General features: G+C 29.2%; 1 pseudogene; it reads right to left on the bottom strand.

Moving 5' to 3' along the window:
* Nucleotides 1–193: 193 nt before the first annotated feature.
* On the bottom strand, nt 194–6,174 carry LOC138941612 (maltase 1-like; annotated as a pseudogene).
* Between the last annotated feature and the right edge of the window lie 2,382 nt (nt 6,175–8,556).

Raw genomic sequence — 8,556 nt, 5'->3', positions numbered from 1 at the left:
AAAAATATACAAATATATCTCTGTAATTAGAAATTTTTGATAGAGAATTTATTGAAAAAATATTTTAATTATAAAAATTTGACTAAGAGAATTTGTTAATAAAACTACAAATGATGTTAAACATTCCTTAAAATCATCTTCATTTCCAAATAAGAAAAATTTTGCTATTATAATTATTTTATAACATTTATAGAGAGAAGGAGAAAGAAAAAGAGTTGTAACACCGTTATAAATATGTATATAAACAATTTTTAAAAAATTGTTTAGGAAAATCAAACCTTCCTTTTGCGTGAGCTTCCAAGCTGGAGTCCTTCGCGTGATAGATCACTTTTTGAGATCTGTGATCCAAGTTATAGTGCGATTCATGAGCCTTAGTCTCTTTCAATAAGTTCAACTTTTCATGCTTTTCATTCATCGGAAGCCACGTCGAATTTGCCGTACTAAAACCCGGCGTAACGAATAATTAGTTGATTAAGATTTAGAAATATATTATTAATAAATTAAACACTGTAAATCGCACAAATTTGTCTTTTACCTGCGTTCTTCGTAGCGTCCCATTGAAACGGCGTCCGTTCTGGATCGCGAGACACAGCCGCGTAATAGTCTTTGCCTGCGTTGCACGCCTCGAGATCCTGCGTATTCGCCCAGGATATATCCGTCATGTCCACCATACCAATTTTTCATCGCCGTTATAAGTCACTGCCAGGCCCGGCAAAATCACGTACAACACGGTCATTTGATCCAATCTGCCGGGATAACGCGAGGCTACGCGGTGATTGTCATGAGCCCAGCTAAAAAAGTTCATGTTACATTTCGTCTATAATTGAAAAAAGTAAATTTCTTATTTTTGTATAACATGTGAGATGATAACAGATCTAAGATGATGTCCTGTTTATCTTTTTATCTTTTTTATAAATAAAATCGATGTAACTAGATTACAAGAATTAGGAGTTTTTATGAAAGTCTTTTTCTGGAAATGCAACATATGGTAATATTAAAAAAAAATACTAAACCTCTGTAACTTAATTGCGTATTCTTTCTCACAATTTCAGTTTATCTTATATAGAAAAAGATAACAAATAGCGGCAATTTTCGACTTGGATTTTTCTTAGAAAAGCTTTTAAAAATGTGTGTAATAAGAATTTATAACTATAGACTAAACTTAGATAGAAATTTCTCATGATTATACATTTAATTTATAAGTACTGCCGTTTTTTCCTAAAGTATTTCTTTTTTAATATTTATCTTCAAAACTATGCGACGCATACATAGTATCCAACACAAATAAGTATTATAAAACTCTTTCTTTACATTACAATTAAATTATTAGGCGTACAACTTTGCTTCCACCGTTTTTTTCCGAAATTCGAGGCTTTATTGTAAAAAAACTGGTTATTGCTTGTTAAGTCACTCCCAATGATCGTGCCAATTCTTTTTGACTTTGATTCGAGTCTTCATTAAGTAATGCCTCCAAATCTGCATCTTCGAAAACCTTCTCTCTTACACCGCTATGCCGGTCTTCGACGTGAAAATCACCGTTCTTGAAGCGTTGAAACCACTCACGACACATTCTTTCACTAATAGCGGCTTCATCATAAGTATTTGAGAGCATTCGATGAGCCTCAGCCGCAGATTTCTTCATACTGAAGCAGAAAATTAAAACCTCCCGCAAATAACGAGAATTTGGCTCGTAAACTGACATTTTCAATCGAGAATAACTTTATGATGCAGACACAAATCACTATGGGGTTATGTTGACAGATGCCCAAGTTTATCGCATGACGTCTATGATCTATTTATTTCGACCACTACTTACCGCTAAAGCCATCTATAGGAAAACGGCGGAAGCAAAGTTGTACACCTAATAAATAATTTAGAATTTGATAAATTTCATCGAAAAGAAGGAGTGAAATCTTCTTATTAAGATAATGATGATTTTCTGTGAATACGTACCACCCAATTGGCAATTTTACCACTCGGCATTGCATTCATCCAACCGTTTATTTTTTCTTTGTAAACTTCCGCGGACGAATTAATAGTCACATTTATAATAAACGCAAAAAGGTGTCACATCATAATCATATAATATTCTATGGTATGCGGGAAACTGGTATATGCCTCCATCACCATCATCTAGAGAGATCAGAGAAAGAGCATATTTTATAAATCAATAAGCACAAAACATAGATTTGAAAAAAATAATATTGCTTTACCTTCTTTGACCTTCTGATCTTGATTACGCTCGTCAGGAATATTCATCTACGTATTTTCGCCATTCTCCGAATAGCTCATAAGTAGGTTTTTGATCAACGGTGTAAATGTGATCCAAATACGTGTAATCTCGCGGTGCGGTACCAGCCGTATAACTTCTGGGCTCATCTCTCAATTCTTTATCTTCATAAATAAACGGAGTGGAATTGATGCGGAATCCGTCTATACCCAAATCCAACCAGAATTTCAATACATTCTGTAACCAATCGAAAAAATCATTAAAAGTTGTAAGAATAAAGTCTAGAATGCAGTAGTGTCAAATATTTTTTATACATTTTCCTTTATATATCTTTCCGATTATAAAACTTTATGCTCTTTAACATAAATTTATAAATTTTGTATTCAATTTGCAGTTATAAAAATTTTCACTCAAACTTTTATATGCAAAATAAAAAGATATCTAAAGAAGTTTATAATCTATAGATTAAATGATAAATTTTTAATCTAGCGAAAAATGCAGTAACAAACAAATTTATTTATTTATTTTTATGCAAACTGTTAATGCTAATAAATTATGTTATAATTTATTTTATCATATATTTATTGCATATCTAGAAAAGATTATTATATCTCAAATAATAAATGTGTTAAAAAAATATATTAAACGTTTCGAATTAATAGAAATGAGAAGAATCATTATATATATATATATCAGGGTTGGAAAGTAACGCGTTACTTGTAACGCCGTTACCGTTACAGTTACTTTTTTTCGGTAACTGTAACGGTAATGGCGTTACAAATTTTATTTGTAACGGAAAAAGTAAGTTTGTTACATTTTTCGGTAACGAGTAACGAATTTAACAGTTACTTTTATCGTTACTTTTTTCAAATTTTTTGATTTATTTAAGATATTATTCTTGCTATTGTGCGTGATAAAATTTTTATCTTAACCGTAAAGCCGTAAGCAAATCGACCAATTAGCATTCTTATTATGTTGTAAAAATGCTTGAATGTGATTGATCAACTTATGGCTCTTGCAGACCAGTGCGATGACGCGACGCGCGATATCCAATGAGAGTTTTATCTTTTCGGAAAAGCAGAGCTCTCATTTACTACCAGTTCTAAGTACCTTGCAACAAAAATTAGAAAATCTCAATAAATCTGACCTTATAGATTGCCATTCATTAGTTGAAGCTATTCAGCAAGGTTTAAATAAAAGGTAACTTATTAATTTGATTAATACATATGTTATTTAATTTTAAATAAGGATTTAATTGAAAAATATTACTTTATTTTAAACTATTGATTCAAAAGTATTAATTTCAATAAAACAAACAATGTCGCTTAATTTACTATATTTGATTTTAGATTTCTTATAATATTTGAAATAAAAGAATTAATAATAGCAGCATGTTTACATCCAAAATTTAAGTTAAACTGGTTAACCGGAGAAAAAAGAAAACGTGCTGAAAATTACTTGGAGGATTTATTGGGAATCCGATCAACTGAAAATTCTTCAAAAGTTGGAAAATCTGACGATCACGATGATTTTTTAATTTTTGAGCAAAAAACGGTGCAAAATGAATCTGAACAAGAAGAATTGCAACGGTTTTTAAAATCAAATAATTGTAATATAGAAATGTTAAACGACTATCCAAAACTTAAAAAACTTTTTATTAAATATAATACAGCTCTACCAAGCAGTGCATCTGTAGAAAGAATGTTTAGCATAGGTGGCTCTGTATTAACACCACAAAGAGGGCATTTAAATGATGATACTATGGAGCAACAAATTTTATTAAAAATTAATAAAGAATTTCGATAAAATTTAATCATTTATTTTGTAATAAACCTTGAATGAAATCTTGCTTACAATTTTTTAAAAGTTTTTCTTATGCTAAATAATTTATTAGTTTGTATCGTAAAAAAGTAACGGAAATTGTAACGACTCGTTACTTTTTAGTAACTGTAACGGTAACGAGTTACTTTTTAAAATTAGTAACGAGTAACGGTAACGAGTTACTTTTTAGAAAAATAACGGTAACGGTAACGAGTTACTTTTATAAAGTAACTTTCCCAACCCTGCTTATAAGTATGGTAACTGCGATGTCGGGTAGGATCATCTCCAACATTATCATTTGATCTTCTCTTCCAGGATAACGAGACGCAGTTCTACTGCGATCATGATTTCTAAGAATGTGATCTACAAAATTATCATATTATTATTATACAACTCGCTTTTACATATTAAAATTTCCAGAAAATGTAATTTAAAAATATATAAAATACTTTGCATATGTTTTTATGTATCATCACAAAACAGTGACTATCACACTTTTAATTAAATATTTCATTAAAATATCGAATTGCGATCACCTATTTATTGTCTTAAAAATAAATGTATATGTAAATTTTACTTACTATCCAATTTGGGATCTCTCTATTGGGCGTTTGAGATATCCAGTCATCGATAATGCGTTTAAAGTCTGTCGTTTTGGAAAGATTATTTACATCCGTAATAAACTTGAAGTTAAAAGACACGTGTGGACCAAATTTATAATATTTCGTAGTATTCTTCAAACTAGTATAAGCTTCAGTCATCATCACCTGAAAATCAAAGTACTTATTCATTTATGTATGTCTATATAAACATCTATTAATTAATATTCCAATGTTTCCAATGTTCCAATGTTTTCAAGTCCAAGAAAATTAATAAAATAGAATTATATATAAAATGAATATAAAAGCTTGTGGTGGTGTCATTAATTAAATTTTCTTTTATATCATCATCAATCTCAAGAAAGCTGATTTTTATTGACTTTTGATATAATCATTCTTTATATCGTAAATTATTTAATATTTATCGTGTAATAATACGGAAAACAAATACACATTTAAAAAATGCACCAACTTTTTTATCCTCGTTATGATAATTCACGTAATCGTCCAAGACTTTCCGCCAACTTGCCACCAAGACATATGTGCGTGGATCATCTTTAGTGTAAATATGCTCTAAGTACATATAATCGCGCTCGGTAGCTCCTGATGCGTAACTTCTGGGTTCATTTGAAAGATTTGCATCTTCGAACAAATGTGGAACAACATCCAGAATCTGATCACATCCTTAGGAATCGTTAATATTTGTAAAAGTTAAATAGTTAAGCGAAATTTATAGCGCTATTTCGATCACGATATAAAATATTTTAATTCACTTAGATAAAGTGATAAAGAAAATATTAAAGAGTGTATATATTTAAAACATATATGTATACATATATATACCTATGTATATGTATGTGTGTGTGTGTGTATATATATATAATATATAATATATATATATAAAATAAATTATTTATATAAATAAAATTTAAATAAATAAATTTATTACAATTATGATTAATTTATACAATTGTTAAATTATTTGTTATTATTATAAGTATAATTATTATTGCCTGTAGATTCTTTTAATATTATATATATATATATATATATTCTTTGTTTAATTATATATATTTATACATCAATATATAAATTATCCTTACTGACTTTATATTATTTCATTTATTTGGTTTATAAAATTAACGTTATATAATACATGACTTTTTTATTCTACTCATCTTTTAAATCACTTATACTATCGTTATTCGAATCCATGAAACTTCGGGGATAAATCTGATAGAATACTGCATTTTTCCACCATTCTTTATTACGTATCTCAGCAAATGCGGTACTCGCAAGAAGTAAAATAGCGAACAAGCATGTCGCTCGCGACATTTTGACGATAGGTCTCGATCAGTATCGAGATCACTGATATAAAGGCTGTTAAACAATAATGCATGATAAACTATCTTAACAATATTTAAAATAAAATAAATCGATGATATAAATCAGTAAATACATTTATGTGATAGCTGTTTAAAACTTTTCCACTGACAATGAGATAACTATCATATTGATATCCTCTTCGAAATCACATTATTACTGATGTTATACATCCCACGTCCGTAATAAATATGACAACGAATCGCATCATAATGACGTTGTATGTCCAACATCCATAATAAATATAAGAATTAATCTCGATTAGACATAACAACTGTTCTGAGAATCTTATCTCGAGGAATTATGTAATCAATTTCATGTAAACATTTTTTATAAAGATCGTATGTATATTTTTCTGAGACGAGTAGATTACATAATTTTTTGCTTAACAAACGATATTTGGATAAAGACAATTAATAATTTTTTTAAACGTATTATATTATTCAATACATTATTCAAAATTGTTATTTGCTCTTTTACTTAATATTCAAGTCGCTAATAAGATGTAATAAATTAACTTATCATGTCGCGCTTAATCAGAGAGAAAAAATAAAGATAATTTTGTTATTTAAATTACATAAGAAAAGAAGAATGAATTAGAATCAGCGTACAAACTAAATAATATATATTCGAATATTTACGGAAATTAAGAATTTGCGCTCCCCTTAATGATTTTATCATCGCCAACGTCTATCCGAAATTTACCAGACGTTTGGATGATATTGTTCATATTTTCTATTCTATTCAAAATATTTTATTTTCCGTTAATGAAAATTCATGCCTAAGCTTAACCGTTCGTAATGACCCTTCATATTAGATACAGATAAAACTGCTGCTTTTATTTTAATAGAATATTTCACGTTTTGTTTTTTAATAACCTTTACAATTATTATATGCGTATATTAAAATTATGTTTTTAGAAAATAAAAAATTTAATACAAAATATACCTTTATTAATAGTTATTATAATTTACTATTCGTTATAAATGTTATATATTATTATTCGAAATAAAACATAATTACCAGAGAAAAAATTTCAATAATCGTTGGTATATATCCAAACATTATCATTACATCCAATACGAAAAACGAGAAGGATTATTAGTAAAAAAGGAAATTCTAATTAAGTCCAATTAGTTATTTTATCTTTGATTTCTAGTGGGGATTTCTTATTAAATGAATATTTAAACAAAAATTATCACAATATTCGTAATAACGTATTTATAAACATTTATAATTCAGTAAGCGCAATAGTGCAATATAATAAAACCATTATCAATATTAAATTAAAAAGCATCGTTAAGAAGCAAGTAAAGAAAAATCCGTTGCTTATGACAATACATTTTAAACGAAAATATGTATCTTACGGCATGTATATGTATAAACATATATATGATAATCAGCGAACATGAATTGTATCTAATTACGTGCGATGTATGAATTTGCTACATATATCTCAAGAAGTAGTTATTTAGAGAAATGATAACGCTACAGATATGTAGAAATTCATTAAAAATTTTCGAAGATGTTTTTAATATATAATTTATTCATTTATTCATTCATTTAAGCATTTTATTCTTTAAAGCATCGAGCAGAACATTTCTCGCATTGCAGTGATTATCGGTATGAATCATTATACAATTAAATACTTATTTAGCTTATTGTTAGTAACAGCTACAGAAAAATAACGATTATGTTATATACCGTGATTAGAGATATATAAAATAAATAAATAAATAAATAAAGGAAATCCATTTACTTAAATAATTCATTTTATTCAATGTTATACAATTTACTCCGGCTACTGTTATTAAATAAAGTAATGGGCGTATATGTCTACCTCCCCCAAAAACTATTCTATAAATCTTCTGAACGGATCATCAAAGTGGACAATAAAACAAGATATTGGGTGATTGCATAAGTTCGTGCCCGATTTAAATATAAACTTCAATAGATTATATTTTAGAGATAACACTTTTATTAATTAATTATATAGTCTCCATTCTTTTCTACAATAGTTTTCCAACGATCTATAAGCTTGTCGATTCCATTTTTGAAGAAAGAACTTGGTTTATCTTGAAAACGTTTGTAAGGTGGTTTTCGACAGCTTCCTCGGAATTGAGATTCTTGCCATTTAAACTATTCTACAAAGACCGGAACAGATAAAAATCTGAAGGCGCAATATCTGGAGAATATGGCGGGTGCTGCAGAATTTCCCATTGCGACTCCTGCAGTTTTCGCAGCGTCTGTTGAGCGACGTGTGGCCTAGCATTGTTGTGGTGGAAGATGACGCCTTTTCGATTGGCCAAAATCGGACGTTTTTCTCGAATAGCTGCAGCGAGTCTAGTTAGTTGCTCACAGTACTTGTCTGCCGTGATTGTTTCGCCGCATCGGAGCAGCTCAAAGTAAATAATTCCCTTGCGATCCCACCAAACACACAGCAACACCTTCATCGGATGCAAGCCAGCCTTTGCTACGGGTTCTGCTCCTTCAGCTGCTGTTTTCCATGTCCTCTTTCGCTGT

This window comes from Polyergus mexicanus, unplaced genomic scaffold (genome assembly GCF_030449975.1).
Source record: "Polyergus mexicanus isolate NDT 795.1 unplaced genomic scaffold, iyPolMexi1.0 SCAF_19, whole genome shotgun sequence".
NCBI classification, from domain to species: Eukaryota; Metazoa; Arthropoda; class Insecta; order Hymenoptera; family Formicidae; genus Polyergus; species Polyergus mexicanus.
The sequence above is the reverse complement of the archived record's forward strand: the minus strand, read 5'-3'. Positions and strand labels throughout refer to the sequence as shown.